The 17,262-nt window shown below is 36.6% G+C and overlaps 1 long non-coding RNA gene across 2 annotated transcripts; it reads left to right on the top strand.

Annotated features, from left to right (window-relative positions):
* Positions 1–2,548: 2,548 nt before the first annotated feature.
* Positions 2,549–10,666, top strand: LOC120081146. 2 transcript variants are annotated; one of them, XR_005482695.1, is made up of 3 exons: positions 2,549–3,110; positions 3,785–8,863; positions 9,513–10,666. It is a non-coding gene; the product is annotated as an uncharacterized LOC120081146 (long non-coding RNA). The 2 variants fall into 2 exon arrangements; XR_005482694.1 differs by having other exon boundaries at positions 3,785–4,816; positions 9,513–10,643.
* Positions 10,667–17,262: the final 6,596 nt, after the last annotated feature.

The following is a 17,262-nucleotide window of genomic DNA, read 5'->3' on the forward strand; positions in this document are numbered from 1 at the left end:
AATTTATATATATAACTCACTATGAATTAAATCACAATGTGTATAGTTTAGTATGAGTTTTTATAAACTCATCCAATTATTTATTTATTTATGTATATATATACCTAAATTAATTAATTAATTATTTTATTTTTTTTAAGTTGAGGTTAGAATATGTTGTAGTATTTAAATTTTAATTTGTAGAAATTATATAACTCAAACATTTTAATTATATCCATATGAGGGAATAATTTAACTATTTAATTAAATTTTTTAGTTAATTAATTTTTTTAAAGAAAAAACTAAATGGGGAAAAATTTCCTGCAGGGAACTTGATCCTTGTGAATTCTCCGTGGGGAATCCCCACCCCAATCCCCGTGAAAAATTTTGCAGGGTTGGAGAATGAAATGGTGTAGCGAGGACGAGGATGGGGAAGTCATCCCAACTCCGCTCCGACCTGTGGACATTTCTAGAAGCAAATACCCATATTATGCACGTCAATATATTTTCAAATTATAATTACAAATTATTATACGTAAAAAAAGAAAGGTAAAACGTCATAATGTGGAGCACGTGCTGCCTAGTCCCTTCATGGACTCGCCCTTGGTGGGCATCTAAATTACCAAATTTGTTTTTAGTTTTTTAGAAATATATTCAAATTTAAATTTAAATCAATTTTTAATTCAAAGTTAAATTTAAATCAATTATAATTTTATAAAGAAAACCTTAAATTAATATTTGATCTCGTTGATAAAAAATAAATAACAAAATAATAAAACTATATTAATTTAAGAGATTTTTACAAAAGTAATCATCTTTGGGTCATATTTTTCAAAAATGTCTTTTCTTTTGTATTTTTCCAATGAAGGCTTTCTGTGATTTTTTGGGATAAATTTACCATTTTTTTTAAAAAAAATGGTTAGTAATTGTTTTATGTATAATTATTTTCCTTTTTCTTTTTTTTTTCTTTTTTTTTGTCATTGTTTGTGTGTAATCATTACTTGAGCCATTTTTTATTATATTTTGTGTATTGTTAAATGTGTCCAAGAATGATGTTTCATATTCTAATTCATTTTTAATTATTTTTTTGTGTAAAATACTCTTTTTAATGATTCTTGTTTTGCTCTTTTTCATCTCTCTCCTTTGGCAATACAATGGTGTGTGTTTTTTTTCTAGTATTCGATTTTTTCATGCATTTTCTTTTTTTTTTTTCGTTGTCTTTATGCATTAGTTCTCCCACTTCCCTCGTCTTCATCTTCGTTTTTCTATGTTTTTTATTTCTTTTTTTTCCTTTTTTTAGTGCTTTCAATTCCGTTTTCTTCGTACATTTTGTTTCCTTCATGCATTCGCTTCTTCTTTCCCTTATCATTATTCATGCAATTTTTCTTATTTTTTCAGTTTGTTTTTCCTTCATTTTTCCTTCCGTAAACCCTATGTATTTTTTATGCATTTCTTTTATTTATTTATTTTTTTTCATTTTTTCTGTAAATTTAATAGGTTATTTGCACATTCTTCCTCAGTATTGAAATACGGTAGTTTTAAATGCTCAAATATTGTGTATACATTTTACTATTATTTTGTAAGATTTTACTGTTATTTCGTCTTTTCTGTGATTTCTATTATTTTTGTCTGTAAACTAAGGTATATATTATGTATACATTGTTTAGTTTGTGTATTCTACTATTTTTCTGTATATTAAGATATATATTAATTTTTTTGTTTGTAAATGGTTAATAATTGTTTTATGTATAATTATTTTCCTTTTTCTTTTTTTTTTTCATTTTTTTGTCATTGGTTTATGTGTAATCATTATTTGAGCCATTTTTTATTGTACTTTGTGTAATGTTTAATGTGTCCAAGAATGATGTTTCATATTCTAATTCATTTTTAATTATTTTTTTGTGTAAAAAACTCTTTTTAATGATTCTTGTTTTTGCTGATTTTCATCTATCTCCTTTGGCAATAGAATAGTGTGTGTGTTTTTTCCAGTTTTCGATTTTTTCATGTATTTTCTTTTTTTTTTCGTTGTCTTCATGCATTAGTTCTCCCACTTCTCTCGTCTTCATCTTCGTTTTTTCATGTTTTTTATTTCTTTTTTTTTTCCTTTTTTTAGTGGTTTCAATTCCGTTTTCTTCATGCATTTTGTTTCTTTCATGCATTCGCTTCTTCTTTCCCTTATCATTTATTCATGCAATTTTTCTTATTTTTTCAGTTTGTTTTTCCTTCCATAAACCCTATGTATTTTTTAGCATTTCGTTTATTTATTTATTTATTTCATTTTTCTGTAATTTAATAGGTTATTTGCACATTCTTCCTTAGTATTGAAATAGGGTAGTTTGAAATGCTCAAATGTTGTGTATACATTTTACTATTATTTTTTTTGTGTGTGTTTTCAAATATGATTTTTTATGTTCTTCCTTTCATAGGAAATCTTACTGTTCAAAATTTATATACTAAGGCATATGTAACGCCCCAAAGTTTTTTTTTTAACAAAAAAGAAAAAAAAAAAGGGAAAATGTTGGTTATTTTTAGAAAGAAGGAATTAGGATTTTAAAAAGGGGGCCTTGGGATGCGTGCAAAAGACAAAAAAAGGGGTTTTCTTTTTTCTTTTCCTTCTTCTTCTTCCTCCTCGAGCCGTCCCCCCTTCTGCAGTCGTCGTTCGACCTCGGCGCCGCCGCTCGTAGGCACCAGCTCTTCGCCGGTCGTTTCTCTATTCGTCGATAGCCGAAGCCGCCGTCGAGCGCACACCAGAAGGCAAATCTGTTCGCCACTCGACCTGACGCAGATCGCTCGCCTCGTTCGTTCCAGCCGCGCGTTTCATTCCAGCCGCGCCGAGCTCTCCTTTCGCCTCTGTTCGTCCGTCGTACGTCAGTGTTTCGTTGATAGTCGAAGCCCAACGCGCGTCAAAGCTCACCTCGTTCATTTGCACACCAGAAAGTGTCGGTTGTTACCGATTCGTGGTTGGTTTCACCTGATCCTACTGTTTGGGGTAAGTTTCAGTTCCCTTTTGGCAGCTCACTATCTTTTGGGGTTCTTGGGCCTATTTGTGATTGGTTTCAGGAACGTGCGGCGGTGAAGGAAGTTCTCAAGCGGAGTAAGGTCTCGTCTTTTGGACAGTGTAGTATCCTGAGGTAAGTGGTTTACTGCTGGTTGCCCTAGGATGTTGTTAGGCCTGCTGAGGAATTTTTATATCATATGTGAAACTGTTATGAAATCTGCTATGGGTTTTTTGTTGAATTTGATGTGTTGAATTTGAAGTATTCTTACTGTGATTAAGTTGGATGTAAGGATTAAGGGGATACTGTGATAAGGTTGAAGCATGAATATAATGTGTTAAGGCCTGATGTTTGAGTACTGATGTATGAGTTATGAGTAGAATGTGAAACAGTTGATTGAAGTATGGGTAACAGTGTTAAAGTTTGATGCTGAGTCATGGCCTTGATTGCATGCTTATATTTAATTATGTACTGGATGTTTGTAAGCTTATGTCCATATGAGATTTTAGTGACTGTTAGTATACCATTGGGCCATGCACATCGCATGTGTGAGCCTTCGAGCCCACACACTATGCTTATGTACGGTGTCCTTTTTAGGATCACTACTTGTATTAATGTCATGACCTTTGTGTCACTACTTATGAAAGCGTGCCTTCGGGTTCGCCCCTTATGCCTATGTCTATATGTTTATGATGTCCTTATGCATTTTGGGTCCAATGGATAAACTAATAGATCACTGAGTGGGCCCAGTAGTGGACCGCATACTGAGCATATTTTTATACTCACCCTTTTCGTTCCCTATTTTTCAGGTAAGAGTAATGACAGATCGGTGGCCGCTATCCTCATCAATCCCGTTACCACCAGTTCAGAATTAGGATAGGGCCACGACTCGGACCGTGGCAGGCCCTTCGTTGGAAGCTGGATACCTACGAGATTTCAAGAAGTATGATCCCCCAATGTTTAACGGATCCTTGAAAGACCCCACAAATACAGAATTGTGGTTGTCCACTGTTCAGGGGATCTTCCAGTACATGAGGTGTCTAGAGAAGCAGAAGTTGCAGTGTGTCGCTTTCGTTTTCATCGACAATGCCAAGCGCTGGTGGCACTCGGCTGAGAGAATGATAGAATCCGGTGGAGACCAAGCCACATGGGATCAGTTCAAGGAGCAGTTTTATGAGAAGTACCTCTCTGCTCATGTGAGGTACAACAAGCAGGCTGTGTTCATGAACTTGAAGCAGGAAACCATGACAGTGGAAGAGTATGAAAAGAAGTTTGACAAATTGTCTTGTTTTGCCCTGACCTGGTGTCTATCGAAGCAAAGAGGGTTGAGAGGTTTGTACAAGGACTCCGAGACGGGGTGCGAGGCATCGTGCAAGCCCTAGAGCCTCCCACTTACGCCACAGCCTTCCGAGCGGCAGCACACATCGGTTGTCTTTTAGGGATAGAGTTTCTGAAGTCCCTGACGGAGGAACCAGCCTCCGGCTAGAAGAAAAAGTTTGAGCAAAAAGCTTTGGGACCTCCGTAGAAGGTCCAGAGTACAAGCAGGTCAATAAGGCATGCTCAACGACAAGCTACGACTTCAGGAGGAGTTTTGAGGGAAAGGTCGGTATGCAAGTCTTATGGGAAACGTCATTGGGGACGCTATCTGATTAGCATGGGAACATGCTTCAGATGTAAGCAGATAGGGCATACGACAGAACAATGCCCTAGTAATGGTTCCGGAAGTGCGGGGGGTCAGCCCCCGAGTTCGCATCAGGGTATTTCAAACCGATAGCAGCAGCGAGGTCGGGTCTATGCCACCAGTCGTCGGGAAGCTGAGCACTCGGGAATAGTGGTGACAGGTACGCTCCTAATCTTGGGGCACTATGCCTTGACATTGTTTGACTCTGACTCGTCCCACTCTTTCATTTCATCGTTGTTTGTAAAGCATGCCATGTTAGTTTTGGAGCCTTTGGGCTATGTTTTGTCAGTGTCTACACCGTCGGGAGAAATTATGATAGGCAGTGAAAAGATAAAAGCATGTCAGTTAGAAATAGCAAACCGCACCCTTGATATGACTCTGATAGTATTACACATGCATGATTTCGATGTAATTCTAGGCATGGATTGGTTGGCTGCCAACTATGCTAGTATAGATTGTTCTCGTAAGAAGGTGAATTTCAACCCCCTAAGAGAAGCCAGCTTTAAGTTCAAAGGGGCCGGGATAGTAGTTTTGCCCAAGGTGATTTCAGCGATTAAGGCCAAGAGATTGACTAGCCAAGGTGTCTGGAGTATCTTGGCTAGCGTAGTTGACACAAGGGAAACCGAGGTTGAACTAACCTCTGAACCAGTTATGTGGGATTATCCCGATGTATTCCCAGAAGAACTCCCAGGATTGCCTCCACCAAGGGAGATTGATTTTACGATTGAACTGGAGCCAGACACTTCCTATATCCAAAGCCCCGTACAGAATGGCTCCAGCAGAATTGAAAGAATTGAAGGTCCAATTGCAGGAACTGCTTGATAAAGGGTTCATACGACCCAGTGTTTCTCCTTGGGGTGCACCAGTGTTGTTTGTGAAGAAAAAGGATGGGTCGTTACATTTATGCATAGACTACAGGGAGTTGAATAAGGTGACCATTAAGAATAAGTACCCGCTTCCTAAAATCGATGACCTATTTGACCAGCTACAGGCTTCTATCGTATTTTCCAAGATTGACCTACAGTCAGGTTACCATCAGCTGAGGATCAGGGACAGTGATATTCTGAAGACTGCATTCCGATCTAGATATGGGCATTACAAGTTCATTGTAAAATGTTTTGGTCTGACCAATGCTCCAGCGGTATTCATGGATTTGATGAATCGGGTGTTCAAGGACTTCCTAGATGCCTTTGTAATCGTTATTATTGATGACATTTTGGTATACTCCAAGACAGAGGTGGAGCATAAGGAACATCTTAGGAAGGTCCTAGGAACACTGTGGGAAAATAAACTGTATGCAAAGTTTTCTAAGTGCGAGTTCTGGCTACGGAAAGTGTCCTTCCTTGGGCACGTGGAAGGATGGGGTTTTAGTGGATCTAGCTAAGATTGAGGTCATTACCAATTGGCCCCGCCCTACAATGGTCAGTGAGGTGCATAGTTTCCTGGGTTTGGTTGGATACTATCGTAGGTTTGTAGAGAATTTCTCCAGCATGGCCACGCCGTTGACCCAGCTAACCAGGAAGAGAGCTTCATTTGTTTAGAGCAAAGCATGTAAGGATAGTTTTTAGGACCTCAAGCAGAGGTTGATTTCAACCCCGGTTCTCACCGTACCAGATGGCTCTAGGAACTTCGTGATCGATAGTGATGCTTCTAAGAAAGGTTTGGGTTGTGTGCTTATGCAACATGGTAGGGTGGTCGCCTATGCCTCCCGCCAGTTGAAGAACCATGAGTGCAACTATCCTACCCACGACTTGGAATTGGCAACGGTAGTGTTTGCCCTGAAGATCTGGAGACACTACTTGTATGGGGAAAAGATCCAAGTGTTCACCGACCACAAGACTCTAAAATACTTCTTCACCCAGAAAGAGTTAAACATGAGGCAGCGCAGGTGGCTCGAGTTAGTAAAGGATTATGACTGCGAGATCCTCTACCACCTAGGTAAGGCGAATGTGGTAGCTAATGCCCTCAGTCGAAAGGTAGCTCATTCGGCCACCTTGATCGCTAAGCAGGTTCAGTTATGTAAAGACCTGGAACAAGCAGAGATTGCGATGGCAGTGAAGGAAGTCACTTTGCAGCTAGCCCAGTTGACAGTGCAACCAACCTTGAGGCAGCGGATTATTGATGCACAGTAGGGTGATCCCGATCTGGTTCAGCAGTGTCGTCAGGTAGGGTCAGGTCAGGCAAGTGAATTTTCATTGTCAGTGGACAAGGGTCTTTTGTACCAGGGACGGTTATGCGTCCCAACAGATGATGGCTTGAAAAGGGAACTATTGGCGGAAGCTCATAAATCTCCATTCTCGATGCACCCAGGTAGTACCAAAATGTACCAAGATGTGAAACGGTATTACTCGTGGCCCAATATGAAAAGGGAGATAGCTGATTATGTCAGTAGATGTTTAGTCTGTCAGCAGATGAAGGCCCTGAGGCAGAAGATAGCAGGCTTACTATAACCATTGGGAGAGCGTGGCTATGGATTTTATTACGGGGTTGCACAGCGAAGGGTTTCTTGGTGATTTGGGTTGTGATAGACAGACTCACCAAGGTCGCACATTTTATACCAGGAAAGCCCACATACGCGGTGAGTAAGTGGGCTCAGTTTTACATGAAATAGATAGTAAGGTTGCATGGTGTGCCAGTGTCAATTGTGTCCGACAATGACCCTCGTTTCACCTACAGTTTTTGGAAGAGCCTCCAGGCAGCTTTAGGGTCACGGTTGAACTTCAGTACAGTGTTTCACCCCCAAACTGATGGGAAAATAGAACGTTTAAATCAGACATTGGAGGACATGTTGCACGCGTGTGCGTTGGAATTCTCAGGGGGTTGGGACTCCCACTTACATTTGGCAAAGTTTCCTTATAATAACAGCTATCAGGCTACCATTGGTATGTCGCCGTTTGAAGCTCTTTATGGCAAAGGATGCAGGTCTCCTGTTTACTGGGGTGAGACTGGGGTGAGACTGGGGAGAGGAAACTAGTGGGGACTGAGTTAGTGGAGTTGACGAATGAAGCCATGCAGAAAATCAGGGCCAGAATGCTAGCAGCACAAAGTAGACGTAAAAGTTACGCAGATGTTAGGCGAAAAGATCTGGAGTTCGAAGCAGGTGACAAGGTGTTCCTGAAAGTGGCGCCGATGAAGGGTATCTTGAGATTCGGGAAGAAAAATAAGCTAAGTCCATGTTTTATAGGGCCATTCGAGATTTTGCAGCGGGTCGGTCCTGTGGCTTACCGTTTGGCCTTGCCACCGTCCCTCTCCGTGATCCATAATGTATTTCATGTCTCCATGTTGAGGAAGTATTTAACGGACCCGTCGCATATGGTGGACTTTGAGACCTTGCAACTGAATGAAAACTTGAGTTACAAGGAGAAGCCCACGCAAATTATGGCCAAGGAGGTGAAAGTTTTGGGCAGTAAAGAAGTGCCACTGGTGAAGGTTCTATGGCAGAACAATCAGTTTGAGGAAGCAACTTGGGAGTGAGAGGACGAGATGAGGGCACTGCGTCCAGAGCTCTTCCAGGATTAGAACTTTCGAGGATGAAAGTTTATTAAAGGGGGGAAGAGTGTAACGCCCAAAGTTTTAAAAAAAAAGAAAAAAAAAAAGGGAAATGTTGGTTATTTTTAGGAAGAGGGAATTGGGGTTTTAAAAATGGGGCCTTGGGATGTATGCAAAATACAAAAAAAAAAAAAGGGTTTTCTTTTTTATTTTCCTTCTTCTTCTTCTTCCTCCTCCAACTACCCCCCTTCTGCAGTCGTCATTCGACCTCCGTGCCAGCTCTTCGCCAGTCGTTTCTCCATTTGTCGATAGTCGAAGCCGCCGTCGAGCGCACATCAGAAGGCAGATTCGTCCGCCGCTCGACCTGACGCAGATCGCACGCCTCGTTCGTTCCAGCCGTATGAGTTCCAGCCACGTCGAGCTCTCCTTTCGCCTCCGTTCGTCCGCCGCACGTCAGTGTTCCATCGATAGTCGAAGCCCAACGCACATCAGAGCTCACCTCATTCGTTTGCACGTCAGAACAGTGTCGGTTGTTGTCGATTTGTGGTTGGTTTCGTCTGATCCTACTGTTCGAGGTAAGTTCCGATTCCCTTTTGGTAGCTCACTGTCTTTTGGGGTTCTTGGGCCTAATTTGTGATTGGTTTCAAGAACGTGCGGCGGTGAAGGAAGTTCTCGAGCGAAGTAAGGTCTCGTTTTTTAGACAGTGTGGTATCTTGAGGTAAGTGGTTTACTGCTGGTTGCCCTTGGATGTTGTTAGGTCTACTGAGGAATTTTTATGTCATATGTGAAACTGTGATGAAATTTGCTATGGGTTTTGTGCTGGATTTGATGTGTTGAATTTGAAGTATTCTTACTATGATGAAGTTGGATGTAAGGATTAAGGGGATACTGTGATAAGGTTGAAACATGAATATAATGTGTTAAAGCCTGATGTTTGAGTATTGATGTATGAGTTATGAGTAGACTGCGAAACAGTTGATTGAAGTATGGGTAACGGTGCTAAAGTTTGATGCTGAGTCATGGCCTTGATTGCATGCTTATGTTTAATTATGTACTGGATGTTTGTAAACTTATGTCCATATGAGATTTTAGTGACTGTTAGTGTACCATTGGGCCATGCACATCGCATGTGTGAGCCTTCGGGCCCACACCCTATTCTTATATACGGTGTCCTTTTTGGGATCACCACTTGTATTTATGTCGTGACCTTTGTGTCACTACTTATGAAAGCATGCCTTCGGGTTCGCCCTTTATGCCTATCCCTATGCCTATGTTTATGATGCCCAATAGATCACTGAGTGGACCCAATAATGGGCCCCTTACTGAGTATATTTTTATACTCACCATTTTCTTTCCCTATTTTTCAGGTAAGAGTAATGATAGACTGGTGCATGACAAGAGAGATCCGTGACCTGGTCATTAGGACGATTCACTGCTTCTGCATATAGTATTATGTTCTAAAAACTGGTTTAGGAGTTAGGCCTTTTTTTTTCACTTTTATGTAAAATATATCAATTTTATTATTTGACTATTTAATTTCATTCATTTTTTTTAGTAGGGTTTAGAGGTACCCCGAATAGTAAATTATTTTATTTTACTATGCTCTAGTTTATTTATTATTATTTAATTATGTTTTCACAAATTTGCTCGTTTGAACATTATTAAATAAAAACTTGGCTCTTTAATTTGATGATTTAAAAGAAATTGTACGATTAAGCCCATGCATGCATGAAGTAGTGTCCTAGATTGTAGTAGGAAACTAGGGTCGTTACAGTATATACTGAATTTGTTGTTATAACTGTTTGTATACTAAGTTATATATGATATAGAAGTTTTTTTAAATAATCATTATGCATTTATGATTTATTATGTATTGCATTTTATAGGTACTCTTACTGTTCCAATTTTATATGACGATTGTTTCAATGAGAGAGATAATTACATTAATTACGAAGTAGCTGAAATAGATTTTCATCATCAAATGTCGTTTGTTGAGTTTCAACAATTAGTGTCGATAAGATAAGTAGTGTAGGCAATTTTGGTAACGTTGAGATTTTTGTGTGCATGGATCAAAGGATTTTATGAAGAAGGATTTGAAACTTAGAAAAGATAATGACGTTAGATGGTTGCTCTACCTAGTTTCCAGCAATGTCGAAAAATTTTGATCATTGATTGTTATTTTTTCAAATAACCTATCAATAGTCTTGGATAATATATTTCCCAATGAAGCTATGAGTAATATTAATCATGATGAAGGTCGTTATTATGAAACAATTGATTTATCGAAGATTTTCCCTAATTTCCAAGTTAAGATTTGGCTTGCTCGAGAAGCTAGATTGGACATGGATTGGACATAACTTACCAAAAGGCTTGGCGTGCTCGAAAAGCTATTGTGAATGAAATTCGATGATCACCTGAAGAATCTTTCAAGATGATTTCAACATTTTCTTTTCAGTTGATTGTGAGAAACCCTGGTATATTCTTAATATGTTGTAGTTGTTTTTATATGGTCCATTATTTGTATAGTATACTCTTAATATACTGTAGTGTATATGATATATTTGCAGGTTCTATTATTGACTACAAACTTGATGATCATGGAAGATTTTTATTTTTCTTCATGACATTATCTACTTGTGTTTCGGTTTGGAAACATTTTCGTCATGTTATAACGGTACTTCTTTAAAGAACAAATATGGTGGGACCCTTTTAACAACTTGCGCCCCATATGCCAATGATCAGATATTCCCCTTAACATTTTGTGTTGTTGATTCTTAGAATGAACGTTCTTGGCATTGGTTTATGATCCATTTTAAAAAAAAATTATTCGAGATCGGAACGATGTTGTGATCATCTCTAATAAACACAAGAATATAGTAAAAGCAGTTGATTTGATATTACCTACCGTATTCCATTATGTGTGTATTGTGCATTTGTTACGAAATATAAAGCCTCAATATAAGTAAAAGCTCATAGATTCTATATTTATTTCATGTGAAAAAGCTTTCAATATTGTGGATTTTGAAGTTCAAATATGATTGTTGGAGTCTAGTGCACGAGGCATACGAGATAAGTTACAAACCATTGGTTTTGAAAAATGGTCTTATACCTTCTGGCTCCTAGCCCGAGAGGGACTTGGTCATAGTTGGACTATGACTTATTGTTCATTAGAGGGATCAGTGGTACTTAAGGAGTTAGATGTAACTACAGGGGAAAAACGGTAATTTTAGCCCAACTATACTTACGAACAATTTGTGAAGGGTCATTGCACTACTGATTAGTTATATCCAATAGATACAGAAATTTATCTGTAGTGCGAAGAGTGCAATTGTCAGTCTTTAGTGGAATGGTCGGCAGTTAACGAATGTTGGGTAATTTAATTAATTATCCAAGTACCGTTGGAGCTTCAATCTACAAGTCTATAAGATCCCCTTTGTAGCTCAACAGGGATTTATTTGAGAATTATTTTTGGATTAATTTGAAGTATTCAGATTAATTGAGGGAATTAATTATATATGATATTATTAATTAAATTAATTATGAATGAGATATAATTAATATAATGTATTTGATACAGTATAATATCAGAGGGATTTGAATATGATTCAAATATTAATTATATGAATGAGATTCATGTAATTAAATTTAATATAAATGTAGTTTATATTAAATACAATGAATAAGTTTAGAGGAATTAAATATTTGAATATCATTCAGGTATTAATTATATGAATTAGGTTCATACAGTTGAATTTAATATAAATGTGATTTATATTAGATGTCATGTATTATTGAGAGAAATTAAAACTATAGATTATATTGTATTTGATACAATATAAAGCTATAGGTTATGTGTTATACAAGATATAATATATAGACTATATATATAATAAGGTTGTTATTATATATATAATAATTATTATTATTTATTTTATTTTATTAAATTAATGTTAATATTAATTAATTAAAAGGGAGAGAGTTACAACTCCCTCTCCCTATCTTTTCTCTCACAACGATCGTGCGGTGAAAGGGTGATCTTCTTCCACATTTGGTGGTTCTAACTCTGCAGATTCTCTGGATTCACCTTGCACAGAAAAGTACAGAGAAGAAAAAGTTCTTCTCCTCCTTTTCCTCCTTTTCATCTTCTTCCTTCTTCCAAAACCCTAAGGTAGAGCCCACACCTCTTGTCATTCTCAATCCCTAAGGAGAATACATGAGGCTCTATTTGGTTGGTGTCCCTTTTGGAGAAGGAGATCCGTTCATGACTTTGTTCGAGTGAGTTCTTGCAGAAAGGATTCTTCAAAGGTGAGTTTTTTCTTTCTCCCTTTCTTATAGAAAAGCATGTTGTAAGTTTTATTTAGAATGCATAATCTTTCTTTCTTTTAATTCTGTAATTCTAATTTTTCTGTGAAAAACAAAAATTGGGACGATCCCCACATTCCGCTACATAAACCTTCAATGGTTTTCTCTTCAAATGGTATCAGAGCGCGGTTTTGAATCCCAATTTTTTGTTACTTTTGGAATTTTGATTACAGAATAATGGTGGGTGCATTTTGTATTATTTTTAATATGATGAATGTTTTATGGAATGTGGTTTGCAATATGGATGTTTCAGGATTGGTCTCTTAGGTTTTATAACTTTCTTTTACAAAATTGGTTTGTAAAAGGCCCATTGTTTTGGGCATAATTGCTATAGAGTCTGTACTTTTTTATGTCTTGTGTCGTTCCTACTGTTCTCGATGAATGTCTGGATAAAACGGGGCTCAATTCGAATGAGAAACAATGGTGACTGCAGGTTGTTCGCTGCTATCTGTGACACAACATTGCAATGTTGTGCCCTAGCGTTGCAACGTTGCGAATGGCGGAACGGAAATTTTTTTCGTAGCATTGCAACGCTAGGACACAGCGTTGCAACGCTCCGCGACGAATAAAAACATTTAGTTCGCAGGCGGTTCAGTTCCTAGCTCGTTCAGTTCGTCTCCGATTCGTTTAGTTCGAACGGTTCGGGTCTGGTTCAGTTGTTGGGTGGTTTGGTTCGTGCGGTTCAAGACCCGTTTCACTTATTTTGAACCGTTGTACAATTTATATTGTAATAGGCAGTTTAGATTAATTAAATTAATATAAATGTTATATTAATTTAATTAATGGTTTTTAGGAGTCCAATCCCGATCCAATATTTTTGTTTATATTATGCATATGATGTATGATTTATTTATTCTATATATGTCATAAAGTATGTCATATAGTAAAATCCCACCACATGTTATGCATTATTCATGCATCATTTATATTATAAATGTTATAATATATGATATGCATGATTTAATTTTATAGCATGCTCATGCATCATATAATATAAGTGTTATACTATATGTTTGCATGCATAATATTATTTTGTTTTTTGTCTTCATCATATTTCGACTATATTTAATATGAATATGTTTATTTAGTGAACAATATTGTCTTTTAGAAACGTATATACCATGAATATCCTTGAGTATATTGCGAAGTATATTTCGTATATTTTCAGGTATATTCATTATATTTATGATGTTATTTAAATAAAGAATATATTTAACATAGTTACACTGTAGATTCATATATTTGTCATAAATCCTAATGAGATTCATAAAACCATAATTAGATTCATAACAACAAAATAAGTGTGCCCTTAACATTTATAAAAACCTAACAGCATCAAAAAAACAATATCTAGCAATAACAAAGTCAAAACGATAGGAAAGTTCATGTTTTCTATATCCACTAAACAAAGAATGATCAATGGTTGTCATTGTGACGGTAACTGTGGTTGTGACAGTAAGTTGAATGAAGGTGCACAATCTTCTAGATTCACTTTGTTCCCTTTTTCTTTTTCCTCAACTGACCCAAACTTCGTTGTGAAAGGTGACTTCATCATTTTCGAAGGAATGATTTTTCTCCTCCCCTTTGTTCTGCTAGGTTGTTTTCTGCCATTGGAGCAATACCTTGCACCTATTTCAAAATAAACCGTAGTATATTAGACTTATTCTCCTAAATATGTAGTAGATTTATTAAATTTCAATAGTTTGTAACTTACATGTTTTGTCTTTGATGTCTTCTTTTCATTGTCTTAACATGTGCTATCAACCTTCTTTTTTCCCTACAACATATACGACTATTCATATTAAAAACCCATATCATTATAAAGTAAACTATAATTAACAGTTAAGTGTAGATATATATACCTTCATCGCTTCTTTTTCTATCTTTTCTACTTCGAGTAAGAAATTTTTGCTAAGTTTGGTAGAACATAAACATATACCTTACACATTATAATTTGCAATAAGTAACATCAATTAATATTTTCATAATTATAGTTACATGTACCCTTATTATAATTAGATGTACCCTAATATGTATAATTAAATTTCTAGTGTTTTGTAGAGATTACTAGTATCATACCTCATCTAGCATTTCTGCTTATGTATCCATAACTCCCCGAACATTTTGCTCCTGTTTTCCCCAATAGAATGAATGTTACAAAAAAAAAAAAAAAAAAAAAAACATGTTTCTTTGATATATTCAAATTTAAATGAGCTATGATATATTTTGAATATACCTCAGCAATAACCTTTTGCCCTTTATTAGCTTCATTTGCTTCAATTCCTTATTCTTGCCCTTTATACCCCTTTTTGCTTCCTCCATCAATCCCTCCAACATTCTGCTTCTATTTTTTCTAAAACAATGATTGTTATAAAAATAAATTCAAGTTTATATGATATATTCAAACATCAAATGAGCTATGGTATATTCTGAATATACTTTTGTAACAATGTCATCCCCTTCATGTCCTTCTTTGTTTCCTCTACTAACCCCTCTTCCTATGTTATTTCCATCCCCTCCCTCATATTCTTTGTTTTGTTCATCATATTCTTCCTCACTTTCTTGTACTTTTTCATTCTCGGTTTGTATTTTATTTTAACTTCCTCAGTCAGAATCTCTATCTTCTTATCCATCTCTTCAAACTTTCTCATCACAAGATCACAAAACTCTTCAAAATATTTTGGTATTTTAAATCTAACTCCTATAATTTCTTCATTTCATCTGCTGCTCTCTCCACGTTTTGTAGTCCATACTCTTTCATCATCCTCATCAACCATCTCATATATTTTGAACTGTAAATAAGGTTGGTAACATATAAACTTATGGTTGGTAGCATATAAACTGTTATTTATTTAACATAATTGAAATAAATCTTACATCTATTTTGTCAAAGACTTTCGTCGCAGCTCATTCCATTTTGGATGCACCTCAGCCAACCAATTGTTCATTTTCGATTTTCCATTTGACACTTTTTGGAAACAGCATATTGAAGGGTTGAAGAGGCTAGGGATGCATTCAAAAGCCTGTATGACCAAGGCTTGTGGGAATCTAGCAATCCCCACTTGTAAAGCATCCACATTTTTTATTGCATTCTTGATTGATTGCATTGTTGTCATATACACGATACGACCCCATGGATATTGATCAAATTGTGTCTCATCATCCAACACTCTAATATGATTTGGATCCACTCCAATGGCAACTTATTTTTCAAGAAGAAAGTTTGATAAGAAGTATAGTTTGGCAAGTCTCGCCCGTTCCTTTTTTTTTTTTTTTACTAAATCTTTTTCTAGGAACATGTTAAATAAAGTTGATCTTTTTATTGTTTTTTGGTTGTTGAAGTATTATTTTGTAAACGTCCCACTAAATTTGCTCATACCTAATGTTGGCAATTCCCCACAGTTGAGTCCTGTGATATTTTCAAATTCAGCTATTCCATACCTAACACCCTTCAAAGTTGAATGTTAACTCATCTTGTCTTGTTATACTACATTGTTGACGGATTAAGTGGTACAACAATTGAGTAGGGAATTCGGTAACTTGGAAGTCTAGGAAATGGGAAAAAGGACTAGATCGGAACCTTTCGAGATGTTTCTTCTTAAGGTTATCCTTTATGTTTATGATGGTTTCAAATTTTGCATATATATTCAGCTTTTGCACACTAGACCACCTACTTCTAGATAACAACAAGACATCCTAAGGCATGAAACAGTAGGTCACCTTTAAGTAGATATAAACCATAAAAAATTTTAATATACTAAATATGAATATTTAATACATACCCATATATGTTAGGATTGGTGTTATAACTCTCTCTTGCATTCTCGTAGTTTGTAAACATTGTATAAACAAATTGTTATTAATAAAATAATTGTTATTTTATGTGCATATACTCAATCCAATAAACTAAGATCCTAGATTATTTTATGTAATTTAAACATGTATGTAGAGATATACATGTAGATCATGTTTAAATGATAACCTAAACGGTCTGTTATAGATGGATAAGGTTGGATATCTTATCGTGGTGACACTACAGATACGACCCGCTTTGTAGATGTTACAAGTTTTGTAAAGTGCTACAAATAATCTAATCCTGATCATTCACGTGGAGACTTGTGAGCGAGGGTATCCTATACAAAGAGTTTACATAAGACCGGACCACGAAATGATTAGTCTCATTATATAACGTCGTTCATAATCGAGACTTATATTTCACCAAGATGACCATAGGTGACATGACCTGAATCCTAAGTGAGTTGTGAACTCCTGCCTACGAAAGCGGTCCTTTGATTTGTATGGGTGAGAATGGTCAGATCGCCGACACAATAAGCTACCAATTTGGAGATTCGTCTGATTGTAGAGATGGGAACACTACTACACAAGAAGGAATTCACTCTTTCCCCGACGTCGAGGTAAGTAGATAAATTGCTCTCTTAAGGACTGATTTTGGGGCTTGAATAATGTGGCGCCACACCCTCGATTGGCCAGAGAGGGGTTTGGTCATAATTGGACTATGACTTATTGTTCATCAAAGGGATCAGTGGTACTTAAGAAGTTAGATGTAACTATAGAGGCAAAATGGTAATTTTGGCCCAGTTGTACTTGCGAGCAATTTGTGAAGGATCATCGTGTTGTTAACTGGTTATATCCGATGGACACAGATATATATCTGTAGCATGAAGAGTGCAGTTGTCGGTCTTTAATGGAGTGCCCGACAGTTAATGGACGTTGAATACTTAATTAAAATTAAAG

Source organism: Benincasa hispida, chromosome 7 (genome assembly GCF_009727055.1).
Source record: "Benincasa hispida cultivar B227 chromosome 7, ASM972705v1, whole genome shotgun sequence".
Classification (NCBI taxonomy): domain Eukaryota; kingdom Viridiplantae; phylum Streptophyta; class Magnoliopsida; order Cucurbitales; family Cucurbitaceae; genus Benincasa; species Benincasa hispida.